The sequence below is a fragment of the Schistocerca gregaria genome, chromosome 2 (assembly GCF_023897955.1).
Source record: "Schistocerca gregaria isolate iqSchGreg1 chromosome 2, iqSchGreg1.2, whole genome shotgun sequence".
NCBI classification, from domain to species: Eukaryota; Metazoa; Arthropoda; class Insecta; order Orthoptera; family Acrididae; genus Schistocerca; species Schistocerca gregaria.
Genome location: NC_064921.1, coordinates 517,557,615 through 517,582,213, shown reverse-complemented (window position 1 = coordinate 517,582,213; position 24,599 = coordinate 517,557,615). Strand labels below are relative to the sequence as shown.

The following is a 24,599-nucleotide window of genomic DNA, read 5'->3' as shown; positions in this document are numbered from 1 at the left end:
ACAGCATATGATGTACCCTAGGAAGAACGGAAGGATCTAAAAACCACACATGAACATGTTGCATCGATCAGACAACAGCAGATACACGAAACAGCTAGAAATTGGAGGATAAAATGAAGCCAATGAAAAAGGAAGAAGTAGCACAAGAAAAACAAACACAGGCAATTTCACAATGACAAAACAAGAATACTAGCGGAAATCAAGCGTAGTTCAGTGACCATGCTTCCATATTTCTAAGGTGACAGAACAAAGTAAGTGCCTATAAAAATCGAATAATTGCAAAAATCTACCCACTCCCTGTGTTGAATAAACTATATCACGTGATTACCAAGGCCTAAGGCTGTAAAAGAAACGTATTAATACTTCAGCCAGGCTTAAACGTACTAAATCCACACACTGTGCTAAAGCTACTGTAGCAGAGCTCTCAAGAGCAGTCGTATCACTAAGATATCAGGGACAAATGCCTAGCTCGCTGACAGAATCGGACGCTTTACAGGTTGCAGAAGTGACCATAGTAACCTTCCTAACCGCTTCAATTTAAACACAATAGCTCTTCGACCAGACAGGCCCAAGCCTCTTTGCCTCATCCTAAGTCTACAAAAGAGCTGACTAAACTGCCACAGCAGCAGATGTAAACTACAATCATAGCCAGAAACTTTGAAAACGCAATACACTTACACATTCACTCAGTCCATCATTCGAAGAGGAAAGAAATGGAAAAGAAGCATAGGAATACAACATTTAAATCTCATAAACAACGGCAAGGAAGATCGATGAAACACGGATACTTAATGAATATACATATATATGTGTAAACCAGTTACTGAAAAGACGTAGTTGCAGAAAATGTGTGAAACTGTAGCTGATGAAGACACTCTTAGCTGCACACTTTGTATCCCAGCAGGATTTACTACATGCACTTGAAGTGTGAGGTGCTAATAATTTGGAAAATTCAGTGAATGTGAATAAAACGTAATGAAACAGCTCATATAGAGATCTTTCAAGGTGAGGTGGAATGAACACATGAAAGTACTAGCAAAGATAATGCCACCAGTAAAAGTTATGCCATAAGGGATCTGTCATCAGTGTGGAACAGCTAGTACTTCATAGTTACATATGATTCCTACATACACTCAGGTCAGCCTATGGAATAATTTTTTCATGATCACATGTCCAAAACATGGAAACAATTAATAAACTATAGAAAATGATAATGAGAATAATTAAAAGCAATAATTGCACTCTTTGCAAAATTCTACTTAAAGAGTTACAAGGATCTAAACTGTGTTATTTGAGTGCATATACCCATCATTCCTGTATATCAAGGAAATTATTTGTGATTTTTATAAAACAGCTACACCCATGGTTAGGAAATAATGAGACTTAACTTGCATTTATCAAAAAAAAAAAACTCAAAACAGTATGTTGAGACAGAATGAGTCACAGCCTCCATTTAAATGTAGTAATGACTTAAAAATATGGTCAGAGACATTTTTAAGTTGAAACACGGCAGTGAAAGCAACCACTCTGATTTGACATCAGCAATATATTTGTATAGTGAGGCACTAGTTAATGGGCCTCAATAAATGTCTTTAAATGTGAAGAACTTCTACTTAATTCATCATTCGCATACTCAAGTATTTAAAAAAATAACAGTTATTGTTTTAAAACTAAAGCATAAAAAATGAATAATGAAGTATCTTTATTGCTATCACAACATTAAAATTATGACAAATATTACAGCTATTACAAATATTAAATTTATTACACTATAGTATGAGAGTATGCACAATATACTTTCATAATATGATGTATATTGCTGAAAAACCATATGTCAAATATCTGGGATGGATAATATTACACTCCTTACATCTATTTGATTTAACAGGCTCTTCACTGTGGATAAATTCAGACTGAGTTTTGCAGACAAATTGAGAAGCATAAAGAATATAATAGGAAAGTAGAGATGTGTGTGTGTGTGTGTGTGTGTGTGTGTGTGTGTAGTACTTGCAGTGTATGTAGTGAGTAGTGAACAGATGTGAATGAATATTGTAACTTATCTGTACCTTACTGGACAACAAATTTGCGAGTTGCACATATAAAAGAACATTGAATACAGTGTTCAAAATAATTATGAAACTATAACTCAAGCATTTTCTTTGGCATGTATACATCTGTAAACTTTGGATTTTATTTTATTGTTATATTAAGGTGAAATGTCTAATACATTATAAATTGTATGAACAATTAAGTAACATACCAACCAATGTGACTTTAACAGTTTCAGTGAATGTTAGAACATGAATAATAATCGTTCATTACTGCAAACACTTTTTCGAATCATCAGTTGTAATTATTACAGTTATTCCACTGCGGCTTTATCTGTCTTGTGTTTTAAAAATGGTGATTCATTAGTGACATGTACAAATATGGCTAAAACAATCAACAATTCATACTTAGAAAATAAAGATGCCACAACACACATGTGCGACACTAAAGGTAACTTATATCACTGGTTTAGTGTAATTTTCGGCATTATTTTCACACATAAGAACTTTCTTCTTGTGGTCAAGTAAATAAAGTTTTGAGTGAAACGATTGGTGAGATTGTTGATCTAAGCTATATTTTAATTCTGTAGGTAACCTTCCAGTTATCTGCCTCTCTGTGACACTGGAAAACGAATCAAACCTGTATATTACATGAATTTAAAAATATTCTGTTAATATCATTTAAGAAGTGAAAACATCCGAATTAAAGATTCAAATACTTTAAATTGACTATAACAGTAATTTAATGCAAAACACCTCTCTATGACAACTAAAGCCTTCTTCCCTTTCTTCCAAGTATTCAGTCTGTCATGTTATGTGTAAGGAGATGAATAATTTTTCAGAACATAAATGTATGCAGTAATGATTTCTTACACTTCTAGTTCCTTATAGAGGCTTGTATGTCCTGTTTGTATTTAAAAATTTCCAGAACATTCTACAAAGTTCTCTCCAGCCTATCAACCAAAAAATAAATAAAGTTTTCAATATTTTTTACCTCGCACCTTCCTCCCACACCTATTCCTACCACTATTATCAACCAGCATCTACACCCCAACACCACCTCACCTTCATGTTGAGGGACGGTTACACTAATTTTCTTTTCATGAATGGAACGTCATCCTTCCACAAAATTTTATTGAAACTGCTCTAGCCATTCTAGAGTTCCCAAACCCACTTCAAACGAGTCTTGGTTCGTCCTAAAGTTTGTCTGGAGACACAAGTCGAAAACAGAAAGACTGGAGGCCCCATAGTTTCCAATGAGAGCGCAAGCGAATGTAAGAATCCCCGAGAGACGATACTCTAATTACCTATGAAAAAACATACAACACCAGCATCTCACAGGAGGTAAGTTGTGTCTGTGCAGTCTCTACAACCATTGAAATACCATATCCAAGATGGAAAAGAAACTTTCATTGGAAACAGAATATATTCACTTTATTACAAGTTCACGCATTACGGACATGATTTTTTTTTCACGTGTGACATGGAAACCACAATTTCCTCAGAGATATTCGGGTTTTAGATGTAGTGGTGAGATGTCATAAATAGGATATGAATCGCGTAGTTGGAATTTACATCTCATTTTTTGCTGCATTACATGTTTACTTGCAGGAATACCTGGTTTCGTCGATACTCTTCCGTTTCTATTGACAGACAAGGAAAATTAAAAATGTTAGGTCCCACCGAGATTTGAACTCGGATCGCTGGATTCAGAGTCCAGAGTGCTAACCATTACACCATGGGACCGCACGAAATCCTAGTGTCATACTAGCTGTAGAGACAAGTCTAAACGACGCTTGACAGTTATGTCTGGAGTCATGATACTTGTGGTTTGCAAGCAAGTAAGGAAGAATGCCGTGAAGTGTAATGTTCCGTCAACTAAGGGCTCTTTAGAGACGGCGAAGAACTTCATATTCGGGAAGAGCATTTGAAGTGTGGTTTTCAAAGAAACTATCCCGGCATTCGTCTTGAACCTTTTAGACTTAACGGAGACCACGGAGAGCCAGAATCAGGATGACGGGCTGATGATATGAATCCCGGTCCTCGCAAATGCAAGACTCGTGTCTAATCCCTGCGCCACCTCCCTCGGTCTCGCAATTGATTCATACTGTTGGCTCTCCCAATATTAAAATGAAAACTAATGAAACAGCATCTTAGGTTTAATTTTATTTCTGTCTAATGATATTTTTTAAACTTATTATTTCGTATTTGCCTTTTGCTATGCGAGGTACCCTTCTGTATGTGATAGAGTATGCTATAATTGAAATTACTCAAAATTATCAAGCTAATTTTCAAGCAAAACTGGATGAATTCGATGTTTTTTGTACGTCCTACACTTACTTCTTCTTCTTCTTCTTCGCACTTTTAAAACCAATGAAAAAATTAAGTCCAAACGACGACGTTTATTGTAGCTACAGAAGATGATTTACATGATTTATCCTGCAACAATTTTCCAAATAATGTTTCTCAAAGGAGATATTTGTCTTCGATGTCTTCCTAGCGCAAAGAAGTATGGAACACTAAAGATATTGTACATACAGTAGTGCAAATCAGTATAAAGGAATGGATAGTTGAAGGTAAATTAACATTGTCGGCTGGAACATTTCTGCAAAGTGTATATGCAATAGTATGAAATCAATACACTGACAAAAGACGTCAAATGGTATCGCATTTTGATGTCAGTAGCACAGTATGTATCAAGACATGAACGCGTCAGGGATGGTAGAGGATGGAACTCAGTATAAAGGCGATCGCCGCTGGGTGATGTTAGTGTGTGCGTATGTGCCGTTACAGCAGATAGGAAACATAAACCGTTAGTGGCAGTGCGTCTTGTGTACATAAACCATGACTGTGACAATGCCACACGGGTAACAGTTACCATGAGATTAAAAAGCAAAAATCGGTGTATACAAGGAAATGGTACTCTCGAATCGTCAATCCGCCAAGAAACCCAGCCGTTCTCAAGTATAGTGATTGACAATTTCGTTAAGCAGGGGAAAGTAGAAAATAATTTGAGGCATCGGAACGGTTCCTTTTGCGCAAAGCAAGTATCACAAACCGTTACTCTTCTCATCCTGTTGCTGATCTACAGTTGTCAGTAACTGCCAGAAGGGCATGACATATTTTGTAAATGACTAACATCTTGCATTCAAGAAAAGACCGCAGAAACCTGCTCTAACACACAAACATAAACTGGCTAGATTGGGCTTTTCTGAAAAACATACATCGTGGACTTTACAATGGGATGTAATGATTTTCAGTGATGAGAATAAATTTAATTTAGATGGACCAGAAGGTTTTCAGTATTACTGGCATTACCTGAGAGCAGAGGAGCAGGTAAGAATGAGCAGAAGATTTGGTGGTGGGAGTGTTACGGCTTGGGCAACCTTGTGTGCTTAAGGTAAATTATGCATTGCTTGACTGAACACTAGAATGAACTGTAATATGTACACTGATACGCTACAGACAGAACTGTTTAGGATGTATGAGGACGTTGGTAACGAAAGTCTAATGATTCAACAAGATAATGTATCTGTGCATTTTTCTGCTACAGTCAAAAAATGGTTTGTAGGTAAAGATATCGATGTTTTGCCCTGGCCTGCATGTAGCTTGGATATGGACCCAAGGGAAAACCTTTGGTTAATACTTGCAAGGCTTGTTTATCACAGTAAAAAGCAATTTAAGGTCGAATGTGAGCTGAAACGTGCAATACAAGAAGAGTGGGTGACAATGTCACTGCAACACTTCAAACATTAACAAAATCAATGTCGAAGAGAATTTTTGACGTAATTAGCAAAAGGGAGGTTAGACAAAGTACTAACAATGCAGTATCATAGCATGACAGTGAGTGCCTTTATACTAATTTCAATCCAGGAACTGCAAACACCTTATTTTGTTGCACGTGTTATGAAAGAAATGCCGTCATGATAGTTTGTATCTTACATATATCTACTGCTTTCATATTAAATTCGATGCAGACATTGTGGAATTACTTACGTAGAAACCCTTTTTTTGAACTGATGACCACTACTGTAAAGACATGTACCCGTTCCAAGTAATTCCAATGCATACATTTGCTTGTTTGATTTTAAAGAAGGGTTTGAAACATCGTTGTCAATGAAGGGGTGTAAGCACTGTCTCATACTCATGCATCTGAAATCGATATTGAAATTGCTTACTCAGAAGCAGAGAAATGGAAAAATGTCAATTTATTCAGAAGAGGAAGTACCATTGTTGATGTGTGTCATGCTGTACATCTGAAAGACCATCTACGTCCATCAGTTGCAAAACAGAAAGACCTGTCGACGATGTTGCCGGTTATTCATTAACATACAGGGCAATCCATAGTAAACTTGGCAACATCTGATCCCAAGAATGTAGTTTTGTAAGAAACAAAAGACAGTAATGAGAGAATTATTTTCTTGAACTATTCATGTATAAGACAATTTATAAGATACGAAAATGAATTCTTTTGCAATTTTTTTTTGTCGAAAACTGTTTTGATACCGTACCTGTGAGCAAAATGCAGGTTGATTCTTGCAGGGAAGAAAGCAGCAACCAGCCACTTTTTAGACTGTTGTTTATATACATAAATAGCTTCGTTACCGGTTTCGAACCGGCCATTTCATCATCAGACGGCTTATTTACGTTAATATACAATTTTTTAGTTTGGTGCTGTGCAGGCCAGAGGACTCCGATTACCTCTGATTTGGTTTGTAGCGTTTCAGAATAGCCTCCCTAGAATCCAAAAGACTGATGGTGGAGAATTGTTACCTCCTGGCGTAACTCTGTGATCAGTGAATTGACGTGCATAGAATTATAAGGTTGAGCCTGGAAAAAAAAAAAAAAGCAGCTGTACAAGTAAATTTGATACCTCGGTTTTCAGAACAATTCCGGAAAGATAAAACCATAAAACCGACACACACACACACTGTTAACACTAGCACCGCCAACCAACCAAAGATGACGGGAGTTATCGACAGTGAAAATTACTGAACAATGGTGAGGTAGCATTAACTCGGTCCCTCTGTTTTTTTACAAGGGACAGTGCAGGATTCCAGACAGAAGTTGAGCAAAACCTCAGGATACTTGCTAAACTAATCTCAGTTTATCCCCAACAGCACTATCCCAATGTCTGGAAGTCCTTGCAAGAATCACCTTGCTGTTACATTCCTTGGGACAAAGGGCGCCAAGAACATGTTCTGTAACAACCGATTTGCTCGGCTGTTGTAAGCATGCGTGACGCTTATGCTCAGTTTACCGCTCCTCCACGGTTGTGGTACTATGACCAATATAGCCTATGACATATCACAACCGCAAGGTATACGATAGACATCTGCCTTATGCAAAGCAAAGCCATCCTTAATGAGATTTGAAAGGACCGTGATGTTTGATGGAGGTCGGAAAACACGTGGTTCCCATTTTCTTTCCGACGGCTATTTTTCTTTCTTCAGTCCACTTGGTTCGATTCCTATCTACTTGTGCCACTGCTTCTATCAGGCTATCTCAAGGTGTTTCTTAACTTGTTGGGTTCATGGGTTATACTTTAACTTTCCGATGTACATCATATTCTACTGTGAAGGCGTCAGTACTGGGAGTCTTTGAATATGTCTACAAATCTTTAATCTTCGTTTTCTAATGCCTGCTACAAGGTTTGACAAATTCTTTGTTATTTTACGGGATTTCAGCAAGTGCCCGTTCTGTTTTTTCCTGGGCTGATAATTTTCCTCACAATTCTACGTTTTTTCTTCAGAATGTTTTGCAGATTGATTTTTCTGTTGAGAATTAAAGTTTCGCTTGTTTGCAGAGTTTCAGGCTTGATGACAGTGTTGCAATGTGGCCTTTGAAATTACATGCAAGTTTGTAATCGAACTCTCTGTGCTTTCTTTTCTAATCCCATTGTTTCTATTATCCGCCGAGGCACTGGAAGTGTCTGACCCCTTTCATTCCCCGTCATTCGTGTTTAATTTCTGGATGCTACATATAGTGCAGATCACCATAGCTTTTTCGGAAGAGATTTGTAGGCCAGCTTTTACAGTGTATTCCTTGAGGACTTCTGAGTATTGTGATTTCAGTGTAAGCTAATATCACTAAATTGCATGCGATAACTAAGAAAGAGATGTACATGTCATCTTTTGTCCGTCGACATTTAGTAAGCTCTCAGTGATTTTGTTTTTATAGTTGCTTTTCTTGTTTCCTAAAGACTTTATCTCAGATGAAATTGGGGAGAACTGACAACAGTCAGTCTCCTTGACGAATGCCGTTTTTAATTTGAAATGGTTTATATATTTCCCTCATATACTTTACTTTGGACTTGGAACCAGCGAGTGTTCGACTGATGAGGCTTATTGTATTCGGATGTAACAGCCGAGTTATGTGCCTTCTTGAGGTCGATGAAAGACGACTGTTTTGGGTTGCCTTATATTTCGATACTGTTTTAAGGTTAAAGATCTGTTCTGTGTATATACGGGCTGCTTGATGCTCGCTTGCTATTCCCCCATTGCTTGTGCGTGCCGAGAATATCTTGTGTGCAACTTGAATGAGAGAAATCCTTTTGTAGTTATTTACGGCTGTACAGTTAACATTCTTGTGTAGTGGGCGGATGAGTCCGTAAGTCCAATCTTCTGGCAGTTTTACTTTGTGCTGATTATCCGTGATGATTTGTATAAGCTCCTCAACTGTGTTTGCGTCTAAATGCTTCAACAATTCCACTCTCATGCCGTCTTTCCCAGTTGTGCTGTTGTTTTCAATTCTACAAATATGTTTGTAGATTTCATCTTCGATGGGTGGTTGAGATTCTGGGTGCGTGTGTATAGGAGTCTCCTTTGAGCTTTCTGTATAACCTTGGTTTGTAACAATTCCCGAGGGCTGCTTTTTCTTTCTCTCTTTTCTCTTTTCTGCTAATTTCTTGGATCCTTTTTGTGTCAAATTTCTGAAGCTGTTTTTTTCTTGCGGTTTGTTCTTCTTGGGGTAGGTTTAACTATGGTGCGTACAAGACAGTGATTCGAGTCGACGTTTGAACCACTGCGGATGTGCATATCGTGCACTTCAGTCTGCGAATGGATGTGATGGCCACATTTTCCATTTGATATTCGTCAAGCAACTGTATGGCTAACTTCCACGCCTTTTACTTGTGGAGACGTTTCCTCAGGAAGCTCTAAACGGCTTTCAGGCTGTTTTGTTGAAACAGCGTAATGATGTGGCTCCGTTTCTGTTGGTGACTTTACGAGTGTATGCTGGAAAATTGCCAGACGATTTTGGTTGTTCTTTTTCTCCGCCAAGTTATGCGTTGAAATCTTAAGTCTTCGCAATTAATTTTCAACGTGACCTCTTCCAGACTAGTCCAAAGTTGTTCATCCTTTTCATGCTCTTTCATGTTATCCAAGTTTGTAGGAACATATGCATTAGTCAACATGCACTTCTTATTCGCAGCCCGTATCTCGTGGTCGTGCGGTAGCGTTCTCGCTTCCCACGCCCGGGTTCCTGCGTTCGATTCCCGCGGGATCAGGGATTATCTCTGCCTCGTGTGGCTGGGTGTTGTGTGATGTCCTTAGGTTAGTTAGGTTTAAGTAGTTCTAAGTTCTAGGGGTCTGATGATCATAGATGTTAAGTCCGATAGTGCTCAGAGCCATTTGAACCATTTTTTTCTTTTTCGCACACTGCACGCATATTGTCGTGATCCTATTATTTACGGATGTAGTTTCTGTGGCTGCGTCGACCATATTCTTGTTTACAACGAAAGCCATACTCAAGAGTGGAGTGGCATTGTCTTCCTAATCTCTTGTCTGCTTTCCTCTCGAAGATAAGATAGTTACTGTAATCTGTAGTGCCCTCGTCTCTGAAGCATGTTTCCTGAAGGGCTAGTATCTCTATCTTTTGTTGATGTGATGATGAGTTCTCTGCCTGGTTGAATTAGGGTGCTGATGTTGACAGTCCCAATGTATGTGAATTTCTTTCCTGATTGTTTACTAGAGAGCACCTGGATAAAGTTCACGCTAATAATAATTGCTTGCAATCACACACACACACACACACACACACACACACACACACACACACATATATATATATATATATATATATATATATATATATATATATATATATATATATATATATATATATATGAGAGAGATTTTGTGTGCAGTATCCTTCATCTACCGTCGTCAATGTGGCCTTGAAACTCTCTCCCTCTCTCTCTCTTGCTCTCTCTTTTGGCGCATTTGTAAGAATATAAGGATGTTCCATACGAAATTCAATCGATTTCATCTATTGCAGTCGTTTTTGAAAAATGACGTTTCCTTTATTTTAGGACTGGAAGAAGATGGGCGTGGTAAAGCTTACAGAGAGAATCGGTAATGCTCGATAAGTGAGGGACGCTCGGACTGTGTATAATAAAACAGTATAACTGTCCGCGTCACTTCTGAACCATTGCAGAAATCTTATCGCTTAGTTCTGCTAATTATTTCTCCCTTTTCCGGTTCTATGGTCTATAATGATCTGACTATAAAACGCACAACATCTGTGTTTGAAGGTTGCCTATCTAACGGTTCAAAATTGTTCAAACGGTTTTGAGCACTATGGGACTTAACATCAGAGGTCATCAGTCCCCTAGATTTAGAACTACTTAAACCCAACTAACCTAAGGACATCATACACATCCATGCCCGAGGCAGGGTTCGAAGCTCCGACCGTAGCAGCAGCGCGGTTCCGGATTGAAGCGCCTAGAACTGCTCGGCCACAGCGGCCGGTTGCCGCGCGGCGGTAATACCTAAACCAACATGGACCGACAGTGATGGAATTCTTCCACTCTTGTCGAATTATATGCTAAGTTGATAGCTTAAGCCTGAGTGCCAGGGCACAAAGCTAGGATCATTCTTTTCGCGAGAAATGGTCCACCGCTCCCACTCCGATGTCCTAGCTCTAGCTTGATAGATGTTACTTCCCCATGCTTCGCAGATAACGAAAGCCGGCACGCAATTTTTGTGTTATGGATACAATGTATATTGTGCTAAGAGTGAAATAACTTCAATTCGGTAGAGTTCTAAGGCTGTCGTATGTCGAGATATGCGCTATATCGATCGTCCCGAACATGCTAGTTCGACATCATATTCGGAGAGACTGTACGTACCGCACTCTGTCCAGATTCGTATCCCGAGTCGGCACATAGTTTTGAATTGTCAGTGATAAGCAAAGGGAAGTGAGCGCTACGAAGGCGGCCACAGTAGGGCGTCAACGCAGTGACACGTAATACCGAGAATCGAAACACCTTGCTCGAACTCAAAGTAGAGAGCCTTAGCTCGTCCTCTGCTGACTTGCGTCACGTGCTTCGCACAGGAAGTTCGTTGACTGGAAATTCTAGTGTGCCTTTTGTCTCTCCTTTTGGCTCAGCACAATGCAAGGCCGCGCCGGTGTTTCAGAACGTGGGTCTTCGTCCAACTTTGTGACCACACCCAAGGTCGCGTGTCGCCGCGGGATCTATTCCCGCCACTTTCTCCTCCCAGACAGGCGAGCATAGCATCACGCGACGCTTCATTTTTAATGGAAGGCGGAGGTTGAGAAGAACAGGTGTGAAACCAAAGTAGCTTCAGTTGCATCTTCCTTTGTCTCCGAGAGCGCTCTGTTTATTTTATCAGTCAGTATAACAGAATTCCTGTAAACAGCCTTATAATATGTTTAGGTAACTCTGAGAAATTATTTAGTCACACACACACACACACACACACACACACACACACACATACACACAGACGCACACGAGCACACTTAGCGGAGAGAGTGGGGGCGCGCGGGGGATAATTGATCTCCTGCCCTAGGAAGAAATGGTATTTACAGACCGAACTATAATACTGCCCTGCCACAAGGGACGAGTATCAATTCAGTGTTAGTTTGAAGAAAGGAGGGATATGTTGTGGATAATGATTGCATCAAGGCTACCCACCCATTTGTGGTGAAATCTATTTCCCCATTCACCGCGCGCAGACAGACATATACTGTAGACACACACACACGCACACACACACACACACACAGACACACACATACACACAGACGCACACGAGCACACTTAGCGGAGAGAGTGGGGGCGCGCGGGGGATAATTGATCTCCTGCCCTAGGAAGAAATGGTATTTACAGACCGAACTATAATACTGCCCTGCCACAAGGGACGAGTATCAATTCAGTGTTAGTTTGAAGAAAGGAGGGATATGTTGTGGATAATGATTGCATCAAGGCTACCCACCCATTTGTGGTGAAATCTATTTCCCCATTCACCGCGCGCAGACAGACATATACTGTAGACACACACACACGCACACACACACACACACACAGACACACACACACACGCGTCTTCGCTAATGTCCTCGGCAATAATCAGTAATAGTTAATCCCCATGCAAGACGAATATTACCTTTCCATTATATTTCAATTAAAAACAAATCATATAACGTGCTGTCTGTCACCATTGTATTATTAGAACAGTGTAAAATTTTCAAAACAAATTTAGTACGTCGCAACAAATCTTTCATCATATGGTGAAAGATTTTTTTCGTTGTACCAGAGTCATTATTTTTTTCGTACGAATAAAATGCGAACGAGCCTAGAAGCTGAATTCCTCTGATTGCATATTAGTAACATTCATTATACTATTGTTGTGAACTTTACAAGGAGCATGCGAATCAGATAAGACTGTACATCGGAAACCGACAATTATTTTTAGTAGGTTAAGTTTCTGCGTTTTGACAGTAACCTATACTGGCATATTTATGTACCACATGGGTGCTGTCACAAGTCTTCGCTTTCGTTTCTTGTACAGTGTGGTTATAATCAAACTTCCGCTACTTGAAAGGGCCCCATGAAAAACGAGCGAAAGTAGGACAATGTAACTTTGTAGAAACATTTGTAAGGCCACGTGGAAGAAAAATAACGGATAAACCTTTGAAAGAAATACATTTTAATTTCTAAATGAGGGGATAACATTTGTTAATTACGTACAATGTTTATGTTCGGGGTTACAAACGTTACACATTGTGACTACCATCTGCATCAGCAACAAACTGGAACCGCTCTAGAGAGTTCTCTACTGTTGTCCGACAGAAGGAAGGAAGGAAGGAAGGTAGACAAGCCTCAAAGTCCCGTCGACGTGAGGTCATTAGAGACGGAGCACAAGCTCGGTTTGTGTCAAGGATGGGGAAGACAATCAGCAATTCCCTTTCAAAGAACCATCCTGGAATTTCCCTGGAGCGATTTAGGGAAATCATTGAAAACCTAAATCTGGATGGCCGGACGCGGGTTTAAATCATTGTCATCCCCAGTCTAACTACTGCGCCACAGCGCTCGCTTACTACTGCCCGAGACACCTCAGGTGGGAAGTTGGCTACCTCCTTCGCTATGCTCATCTTCAGTCCGTTGATAAGCGCTGTCCTTCAGGTAACCCCACAGCTAGAAATCACACTGTTCAAATCTGGTGATCTTGGTGACCAAGCAAGTTGGAACGGTCGGCCAATGATTCGGTATTCTGCAGATGTGTTGCGGAGTAACCGAGTGACCTCAAGAGCAATGTGAGGTGGAGCTCCGTTGTGCATCAAAACACTTGAGGTCAAAGCACCTCTCTCTCGTAGAGCACCGATCACTCGTTGTGTGTAAAAAAAAAAAAAAAAAAAAAAAAAAAAAAAAAAAAAAAAAAAGTGGACCAGTAATGAAATGCGCTGTGAAACCACACAATACTGTGACACATTCACTATGCACGGGAACTTAATGAAGTTTAGTTGGCGGTGACGATCCCCAAATACAACTGTGACTGCCAACTGCCTCAGTGAGGGTAAAGTGTGCTACAGCACTCCACAATATATTGTAAGACCACATGTCGTCAGTTTCAACCTTTCCAAGAAACATAAGCGCAAAGTTTACTCGAATTCTGCGCCAAGTGGCAAAAGTTGGTGAGTAATTTGAAGTTTGCGCGGATACTGTATCACACGTTGGCAGCGCTTTTCTAATGGTGGAACATGAAATGTTCAGCAGTCGTGACACAGGTCGTGCATTGCTTGAAGATCGCTCATTACGTCCAACACTCTCAGCTATGACAACAGCAACTTCTTCAACAATTTGTAGCGCAACTGGTTGCCCTTCATTCCCAGGAGCAGTTTCCATATCGAGAGTTAATTCGAACTTCCGAATCATGTTCTTCAACCCTGGTGCAGAAACAGAACCTCTCCGTATTTCTTTAACCAATCCTATAAAGTTGGGTGCCCACTTTAGCTCAAGCAGATAAAGCTTAATGAGACCCATCCTGTACTTCTTCTCGATGGTCCCAACTGTGGAACACTATTCCACAGTGACTTCCGTGATGGTTTTATGGGAACGCCACACGTTTCCAGAATGCGTTTGAGCTGAAGTCTAGACAGAAAGAACACCAGGCTTGCGGCTTATTGTCCCGTCGACGATAAGGGTGTTAGGGTCTGCGAATCAGCTCATCGCATGAACCGGAAGGAAATCGACTGTCTTATTTCTATAAACATGGATGGCCGGACAGAGGTTCGAACTCCGCTCCTACCGGTACTAGTCCAATAACTGGCTTTTCTACAACGAATTATTCATACAGTTTCGCGTGCTTGCCTCTAATTGATCGATGTGAATGTGTCCAGAACTGAATCACTGATGCTTGTACGAAAAGTATTTTTATGTGTATTGTTTGTAGTTGGCCCATATTGAAGATGATTGAAAGTTCATTTTGGCGCACAGAAAATATCTCCAGATATCTCTGAATCTGTATACACTATTTGATATGGCGCAGTGATCAGGTACTGAAATCGCATTTGGGACGGCGGTTCAAATCCCCGTTCGACCACCCACATATTTTCCGTAATTATCCTAAATCACTGAAGGCAAACTCCGGGAGGATTCAGCTGAAAAGCCAATTTCATACTCCATTCTTCTCGAATCCGTGCTTGTGTTCCATCTCTAATGACTTCATCGTCGACTCAACGTTAAGCTCTAATCTTCCGCCGTATTCCGGAGACAAAAAGGAAGGCGTGTCCCCTCAGGATACTGGTCAGTCGCATCAGTCCTGCATTCAGAGGAAATAAGGACGATAGTCTACGTTTCCCTCATAACACACTTTTCGGTATTTGCCCCCACTGCGTTCTTACACTGAGAAAACCCGTGACCTCGTTAGCTGTTCTAATCTTTGTGATGGCTAGATATGAAAACAAACATTTATTTTATTGATAAGTGGATCTTCCATTATTTGTCATCGTAGCTTATCTTATAGCAACTTTTGAAATGACCTGAATGTGAATGACAGACTGGACCGTTACCTCAAATAAAGTAAGGAAAGGAGATTAGGGTTTAACATCCTGTGCCCACAAGAACATTGGAAGAATCGGAACGGGGAAATAAATTATCCATGCTCTTTCAAACAAAACACCCCCTCCCCCAGCATTTGACTTAGCGATTTAGGGAAATCTGGGAGAATCTTTATCAGGACGGTGATTTAAACTGCCGTCCCCCGAATACCAGTGCGTCACCCAGCTCGGTTTTACCTCAACTGTTCGCAGCTCTTGGGCTAGTGGTAGTAGGCTCGGTAGCTCAGGGGAGTGGGCATTCACTGTAAGTAAAAGAAATGAGTGACGATTTTATCGATGGAATTTGAAAGATGTCATGTGGCATCCGCAAAAACCTGATAACGAAAAATGACAAAGAAACAGGTAGATACATTTAATAAAGAAGTAAATGAATAAAAATCGGCTAACTTCACTGTCTCTAGCTCACTGGGTTCGATTCCCAGACCAGTCGGAGATTTTCGTCACTCGGTGCCTGCGAAAAATAAAAAGAAGCAGATAGATAGAAGAAATAAAATAAATTAAAAAGTGATTATCTTAACTGGCTCTAGCTCATGCAGTATCAGGTTCGACTCCCGAACGAGTTGGAGATTGTCTTCACTCTGGGCCTGCCTGTTTGTGTTGTCCTCACCAATTTATCTCACTTGTCGTTGAAGTGGCGTCAGATAGACAGACATGCACTAGGTGTCCGAACTTCCCCAGACGGTGTCTCTTAGCGAGTAGTGCCATACGATCGTTGTTTTTTTACCTGAAATAATAATAATAATAACAAAATCAACAACAAACAAACAAAGCGAATTATAATCTTCCTGATAAGAATGGCAATCGAAAAACCGACATAGATTCTATGTAACAAAAGAACTGAATAACGTTCATAGTTGTCAAATTATTCGAGTTTAGCATATTTCGTGTATAATTATACTTTTTTGCGTAGCCACGACTGATGACCCCAGGGCTGTTGGACAATCGGGAAAGCGTTGCAACATGAATCCACCAGGGGGAGATACGGGTGAATTATGAAACAAACATATTTCATACTCGGAACTACTGCAGATTAAAGAGGACGAAGGACATCTTAACGCAGGATACAGTGGGTACAGAATTGGAAGAAACATGCATCGTTTAATATACAGAATCTGATTAAAAGCATCCGGACACCTCCAAAAACATAGGTTTTTCATATTAGGTGCACTGTGCTGCCATCTATTCACAGATACTCCGTGTCAGCGACCTCAGTAGTCATCAGACGTCGTGAGAGAACAGAATGGGAACTCGCGGACCACGAACGTGGTCACGTGATTGGGTGTCACTTGTGTCATACGTCTGTAGGCGAGATTTCCACACTCCTAAACATTCCTAGTTCATCTGTGTCCGATGTGATAATCAAGTGGAAACGTGAAGAGACATGTGCATCACAAAAGCGTACAGGCCGACCTCGTCTGTTGACTGACAGAACCGCCGACTGTTGAAGAGGGTCGTAATGTCTAATAGGCAGACATATGTCCAGACCATCATACAGGATCTTTCTCTCCACGACGCGTTTCAAAAGTTTAAACCTTCATCATCAGGTGGATTTACATTTTCTAGTATGACATTTGTGTGTGTGTAGTGTTACGATTTTTTGGAGGAACTTGTGGCACTGTCTCCAGTAGGCACACAGGTTCCTGTCGTAACACATCTCATATATACTGCCATATTCTGTAAACAAATATAATATTATGACGGTTAGGCGGGAGGTGAGAGAACTTGAATTTCATGGTCGAACGGCTGCTCATAAGCCACACATGATGGCGGTAAATACCAAACGACGCCTCGCTTGGTCTCAGAACCGTAAACATTGGACGATTGAACAGTGGAAAAACGTTGTATGGAGTGAATAATCACGGTACACAATGTGGCGATCCGATTGCAGGGTGCTGATATGGCGAATGGCCGGTGAACATCAACTGCCAGCGTGTGTAGTGCCAACAGTAAAATTCTGAGGCTGTGGTGTTATAGTGTGGTCGTGTTTGTTTTGCGTGGCACTATCACAGCACAGGCCTACGCTGATGTCTTAAGCACCTTCTTGCTTCCCACTGTTGAAGAGCAATTCGCGGATGGCGATTGCATCTTTCAACACGATCGAGCACCTGTTCATAATGTTCCACCTGTGGCGGAATGGTTACACGACAATAACATCGCTGTAATGGTTTTGCCTGCACAGAGTCCTGACCTGAATCCTATAGAACACCTTTGGGATGTTCTGGAATGCAGACTTCGTGACGGGCTTCCCCGACTGACATCGCTACCTCTCCTCAGTGATGAATGGGCTGCCATTTCCCAAGAAATCTTCCAGCACCTTATTGAATATATGCCTGCGAGAGTGGAAGCTGTCATCAAGGCAAAGAATGGGCCAACGCCATATTCAATTTCAGTATTACCAATGGAGAGCGCCATGAACTAGTAAGCCATTTCCAGCCAGGTCTCCGGATACGTATGATCACATAGTGTATCTGTATTATTTCGTGCATAATGGAAATATTCAACCATTCAGTTACCACATTAGTGGGTGCCTATATTTGTGACCTACTTATACCTTATTTTAAATGGCATTGATTTGAGCCTCGCACTAATAGCATAGAACAGAAATCCACAATAATACTTATCCTGTAATCGATTGTTGTCCAGGGTTGCTGGTACAGTGATTCATTTATATGTTTGTTGTGATCTTTTAATTTTATAAATGGAAAACACAAAGTCAGCGTAAAGTTTGTTTATTTGGTTTCCAAAATAAAAAAAAAAACACTAGTTAGACGTGCCAAAACTATCTCACTACGTCAGAGGTTAGCTTCTTGGTGGCGAAAAATAAAAAGGTTCCGTTTTCAAAACGCACGCACTATAGGACTTTCATCACAACCGCCGCCCACACAAGTACTGGCGAAGTACTACTGCCAAACCTCCACTGAGGTTGCTACTTTTATTCCCCACGTGATTCAGATGGCGTCCAGCAGTCCGTTGGTCAGAATTACAGTGTGTTTTATAATCAAATTTGGTACTGCCCTTCACAGATTGCCGATTCTACGTCCCTCACGAATTGCCGGTCTTGTTGTATACAAACAAAAAAAATGGCTCTGAGCACTATGGTACTCAACTGCTGTGGTCATCAGTCCCCTAGAACTTAGAACTACTTAAACCAACTAACCTAAGGACATCAGACACATCCATGCCCGAGGCAAGATTCGAACCTGCGACCGTAGCAGTCGCACGGTTCCGGACTGCGCGCCTAGAACCGCGAGACCACCGCGGCCGGCGTATACAAACAAACAGTGTTTATGGTATAGTGGCTGAACTTGCTGAAAAGAGTTGGAAGGGCTAGATGCACTCGAGCAATAGAAAAATATCAAAATAAAAATCTAACAGAAAAATATTGTGTCGTATTTCAAATGATTTCGTTCGACCATACAATTATAAACGGAAATGGGATTTTGTCTAGTCTAGGCAAAGTGCTATGAAAATTATTGTTACACGTGTTCAGCATGTAGTCTCACTGAATGAGGTAGAACTGTCTTCAGTGATGAGTCCCGCTTCGAATTTGAACCCCGATGACCAGCTAAGACGTGTCTGAAGATGCCGCAGTCAGCGGTGGGATACCAAATTGACTGTCGCCCGTCACACGGGCCGACAGTCGCGAGTGATGGTATGGGGTCCTGCTTCTTTCAAAAGAAAAACCCAACTGGTCGTCATCCGCGCCATCCTCACAGCACATCGGTACGTCGACGATATTCCACGCACCGTGTTGTTGCCCTTCATGGCAAGCCACCCTGGGCTTACATTTCAGCAAGATAATGCCCATCCGCAAACGGCGAGAGCTTCTACTGCTTGTCTTCCTGTCTCCCAAACCCTACGCTGGTCGGAAAGGTCGCCGGATCTCCCCCCACTGACAACATTTGGAGCATTATAGGCAGGGCTTCCCAACCATCTCTGGATTTTGACGATAAACGCGCCAGTCGGACAAAATTTGGCACGATACCTCTCAGGAGCACATCCAATAACTCCATCAGTCAGTGCCAAGCCGAAGAAACACTTCCGTAAGGGCCAGAGGTTGATCAACGCGTTATTGACTTGCTCAATTTGTGAAGTTCCTTCTCTTGAATAAATTATCCAGTTTTTGTGACATTGCAATCAGTTTTTTGTCTGTACATGTACATCATATCCACCTATTTCCATTCCATCCGGTAATTCCTTCGTGGTGCGTCGTATTATTTAATTTTTGTCTTAGAGTGTACATTCATTGCCTTTCTAAATAAGTGTCAAAATTAAGACGAGCAGTGTACGCACATCAGGCTTTGCAGGGTTAATCTAGATCAGCTGTTCGCCACAGAACACGTTACATCACTCTGAATAAGAGTGAATTACCTGTTAGTAGAGCTGGGATTAACTTCTAAAAGGGAAACGAAATACGAAAACTTTAACTACACGAAGAAGGCTGATAAAGTAAATACCAGAAAAACTAATGATATAGACAGAGATGGAAGATGTCAAGCAAGTTTGCGCAGTGGATGTTAAGTGTATGTTGAGCTACGTCAGAAACAACTTCATCCGAAAGTAATGGATCTGGATTGGTGTCAGTTAGAGGTCTCTTCATTAAAGGCTTTGACGTAGTTAGCCCCTTGCGAAATCACATCTGACAAACAAAATTATCAGTTATTGGTTGAAGTGTATCTCCTCCTAAATGGTCTCGTCAACGTAACTTGTCTTGATGTAAATCACTGAATTTTTTATGTAGCCGTCGATAAAGAAACTGACTGAATGGGAATTAACTATAAATTAATCGTAAATAAATTTAAATCTAGATAAGTAAATACTGCTGAGCCCTGATACAAAAGGTATAATAAATAAAACGTATTTTATTAAACTTAAATAATTATTTCTTAATCCACTTACATTATTAATAAATTGCGATAAAAATTAAGTTCACCACTCTTAGCGTGACATAGGGTACGTTGAAGGGAATAGATTGGAACCCGTGGCAAATGGATGCTCTGAGATGGTCCGATGGACGTTTACAGATACTTCAATTGATAGAGCAGTGCATTATCCGGGAAACTTAGGAATATGTACCTTAGGACCACCGGGGCCGGAGTACAATTTCCTTACAAATGTTCACTGTGTCGAGCGCATAATGAAGACACTAAAAACAATAACGAACATTTGTTTATATATTATCATGGAAAGAGAAGAACTGAGATAAATTATAAAAGGCAGTACGTTTCATCGACATTGTATGCCTCCACGACAAATGACGTCTCACTGAATGTGTTCGAATTTTCTGCTTAAGTATCTGCTTTAAGGATTCAGAAAATAAATCCGTCAGAAATAGGGGAACAGGACAGTTCACTACTTGTTTCGCTTTAGGAATGAGTGCATACTTTTTGATCACTTCACAGTGTCCTCCATAATCACGGAGATCTCCACATCTGCTACGATATCAGCCGGATAAAAATCTACAATTAGGATTTTCATTTAGTTCAATGGTGAATAATTCAAGATGGGCGAAATAATTAAAAAAAAAGGATCGGTGTGGTTTGCAACATAGAGAGAAAAATGTATGAACTACGCACACTATATCAATGCGGTTTGTTGACAGAAGTTCAATTATGAAATGCCGTGTAACGACGGAAAGAAAGTTGTTGTTGTTCTTGTGATCTTCAGTCCAGAGACAGATTTGATACAGCTCTCCATGCTGCTCTATCCTGTGCAAGCTTCTTCATTCCCAGTACCTACTGCAACCTATATCCTTCTGAATCTGCTAAGTGTATTCATCTCTTGGTCTCCCCCTACGATTTTTACCCTCCACGCTGCTCTCCAATACTAAATTGCCAGTCCCCTGATGCCTCAGAACATGTCCTACCAACCGATCCCTTCTTCTAGTCAAGTTGTGCCACAAATTTCTCTTCTCCCCAATTCTATTCAATACCTCCTCATTAGTTATGTTATCTACCCATCTAATCTTCAGCATTCTTCTGTAGCACCACATTTCGAAAGCTGCTATTCTCTTCTTGTCCAAACTATTTATCGTCCATGTTTCACTTCCATACAAGGCTACACTCCATACAAATACAATCAGAAACGACTTCCTGACACTTAAATCTATGTTAACAAATTTCTGTTCTTCAGAAACGCTTTCCTTCCCATTGCCAGTCTACATTTTATACCCTCTCTACTTCGACCATCATCAGTTATTTTGGTCCCCAAATAGCTAAACTCCTTTACTACTTTAAGTGTCTCATTTCCTAATCTAATTCCCTCAGCATCACCCGACTTAAATCGACTATATTCCATTATCCTTGGTTTGCTTTTGTTGATGTTCATCTTCTATCCTCCTTGCAAGACACTGTCCATTCCGTTCAACTGCTCTTCCAGGTCCTTTGTGTCTGACAGAATTACAATGTCATTAGTGAACCTCAAGGTTTTTATTTCTTCTCCATGGATTTTAATACCTACTCCGAATTTTTCTTTTGTTTCCTTTACTGCTTGCTCAAGCCGGCCGGTGTAGCCGTGCGGTCCTAGGCGCTTCAGTATGGAACCGCGTGACCGCTACGGTCGCAGGTTCGAATCCTGCCTCGGGCATGGATGTGTGTGATGTCATTAGGTTAGTTAGGTTTAAGTAGTTCTAAGTTCTAGGGGACTGATGACCACAGCAGTTAAGTCCCATAGTGCTCAGAGCCATTTGAACCATTTTTTTGCTTGCTCAATATACAGATTGAATAACATCGGGGAGAGGCTAAAACACTGTCCCACACCCTTAACATCCATTACTTCCCTTTCATGCCTCTCGACTCCTATAACTGCCATCTAGTTTCTGTCCAAATTGTAAATAGCCTTTCGCTCTCTGTATTTTACCCCTTCCGCCTCCAGAATTTGAAAGAGAGTATTCCAGTCAACGTTGTCAAAATCTTTCTGTAAGTCTACAAATGCTAGAAACGTAGGTTTGCCTTTCCTTAATCTATTTTCTAAGACAAGTCGTAGGGTCAGTATTGCCTCACGTTTTCCAACATTTCTACGGAATCCAAACTGATTTCCCCCTATGTCGGCTTTTACCAGCTTTTCCATTCGTCTGTGAAGAATTCGTGTTAATATTTTGCAGCTATGGTTTATTAACCTGACAATTCGGTAATTTTCACATCCGTCATCACCTGCTTTCTTTGGGATTGGAATTATTAAATTCTTCTTGAAGTCTGAGGGTATTTCGCCTGTTTCATACATCTTGCTCACTAGATATAAGAGTTTTGTCAAGGCTGGCTCTCCAAAGGCTATCAGTTGTTCAAATGGTATGTTGTCTACTCCCGGGGCCTTGTTTCGACTTAGGTCTTTCAGTGCTCTGTCAAACTCTTCACGCAGTATCATATCTCATATTTCATCTTCATCTACATCCTCTTCCATTTCCATAAGATTATCCTCAATAACATCGCCCTTGTACAGACCCCCTCTACATACTCCTTCCACCTTTCTGCTTTCTCTTATTTGCTTGGAACTGAGTTTCCATCTGAGCTCTTAATATACATGGAAGTGGTTCTCTTTTCTCCAAAGGTCTCTTTAATTTTCCTGTAGGCAGAATGTATCATACCCCTAGTGATATATGCTTCTATATCCTTACATTTGTCCTGTAGCTATCCCTGCTTACCAATCCTGTCGATCTCATTTTTGCGACGTTTGTATCCCTTTTTGCCTGCTTCATTTACTGCATTTTTGTATTTTCTCCTATCACCAATTAAATTTAATATTTCTTCTTTTACCCAAGGATTTCTGTCAGCTCTCGTCTTTTAACCTACTTGATCCTCCGCTGCCTTCACTATTTCGACCCTCAAAGCTTCCCAATCTTCTTCTACTGTATTTCTTTCCCTCATTCTTGTCAATCATTCCCTAATGCTCTCCCTGAAACTCTCTACAACCTCTGGTTCTTTCAGTTTATCCAGGTCCTATCTCCTTAAATTCCCACCTCTTTGCAGTTTCTTCAGTTTTAATCTACAGTTCATAACCAATACATTGTGGTCAGAGTCCACATTTGCCCCTGGAAATATCTTACAATTTAAAACCTGGTTCCTAAATCTGTCTTACCGTTATGTAATCTATCTGAAACCTTCCATTATCTCCAGACTTCTTCCATGTATACAACCTTCTATCATGATTCTTGAACCTTGTGTTAGTTATGATTAAATTATGTTCTGTGCCAAATTGTACCAGGCTGATTCCTCTTTCATTCCTTACCCCCATTCCATATTCATATACTACGTTTCCTTCTCTTGCTTTTCCTACTATCGAATTCCAGTCACCCATGACTATTAAATTTTCGTCTCCCTTCACTATCTGAATAATTTCTTTTATATCATCAAACATTTCATCAATCTCTTCGTCATCTGCGGAGCTAGTCTGCATATAAACTTGTACTACTGTGGTAGGCTTGGGCTTCGTGTCTATCTTGGCCACAACATTGCGTTCACTGTGCTGTTTGTAGTAGCTTACCCGCATTCCTAATTTTTTATTCATTATTAAACCTACTCCTGCATTACTCCTATTTGATTTTGTATTTATAACCCTGTATTCAATTGACCAGAAGTCTTGTTCCTCCTAACACCTTACTTCACTAATTCCCACTATATCAACTTAAACCTATTCGTTTCCCTTTTTAAATTTTCTAAACTATGTTCCCGATTAAGGGATCTTTCATTGCACGCTGATAAAAACGTGCTCCTGTTTATTCCCCGCCCGTAAATCCGAATGGGAGACTGTTTTACCTCCGGAATATTTTACCGAAGGGGACGCCATCATCATTTAACCATATATTAAAGCTGCATACCCTCGGGAAGAACTAGAACTGTAGTTTCCATATGCTTTCAGCCGTTCGCAGTACCAGCACAGCAAGGCCGTTTTGGTTAGTGTTACAAGGCCAGATCAGTCAATCATCCAGACTGTTGCCCCTACAACTACTGAAAATGCTACTGCCCCTCTTCAGGAATTACACTTATGTCTGGCCTCTCAACAGATAACTCTCCGTTGTGGTTGCACCTACGGTTCGGCCATCTGTATCTCTGAAGCACGCAAGCCTCCCTACCAACGGCAAGGTCCATGGTTCATGTGGGGCAGGAGGGGGGGGGGGGGGGGGGGGGTGAGAAGGAGAGTATCGCGTCGAAATAACGGGAAAGTCTGCAGGATGATGAGGAAGTTTGTTCT

General features: G+C 40.7%; 1 non-coding gene across 1 annotated transcript; it reads right to left on the bottom strand.

Moving 5' to 3' along the window:
• Positions 1–3,722: 3,722 nt before the first annotated feature.
• Positions 3,723–3,794, bottom strand: Trnaq-cug (transfer RNA glutamine (anticodon CUG)). The gene has a single exon. It is a non-coding gene; the product is annotated as a tRNA-Gln (tRNA).
• Between the last annotated feature and the right edge of the window lie 20,805 nt (positions 3,795–24,599).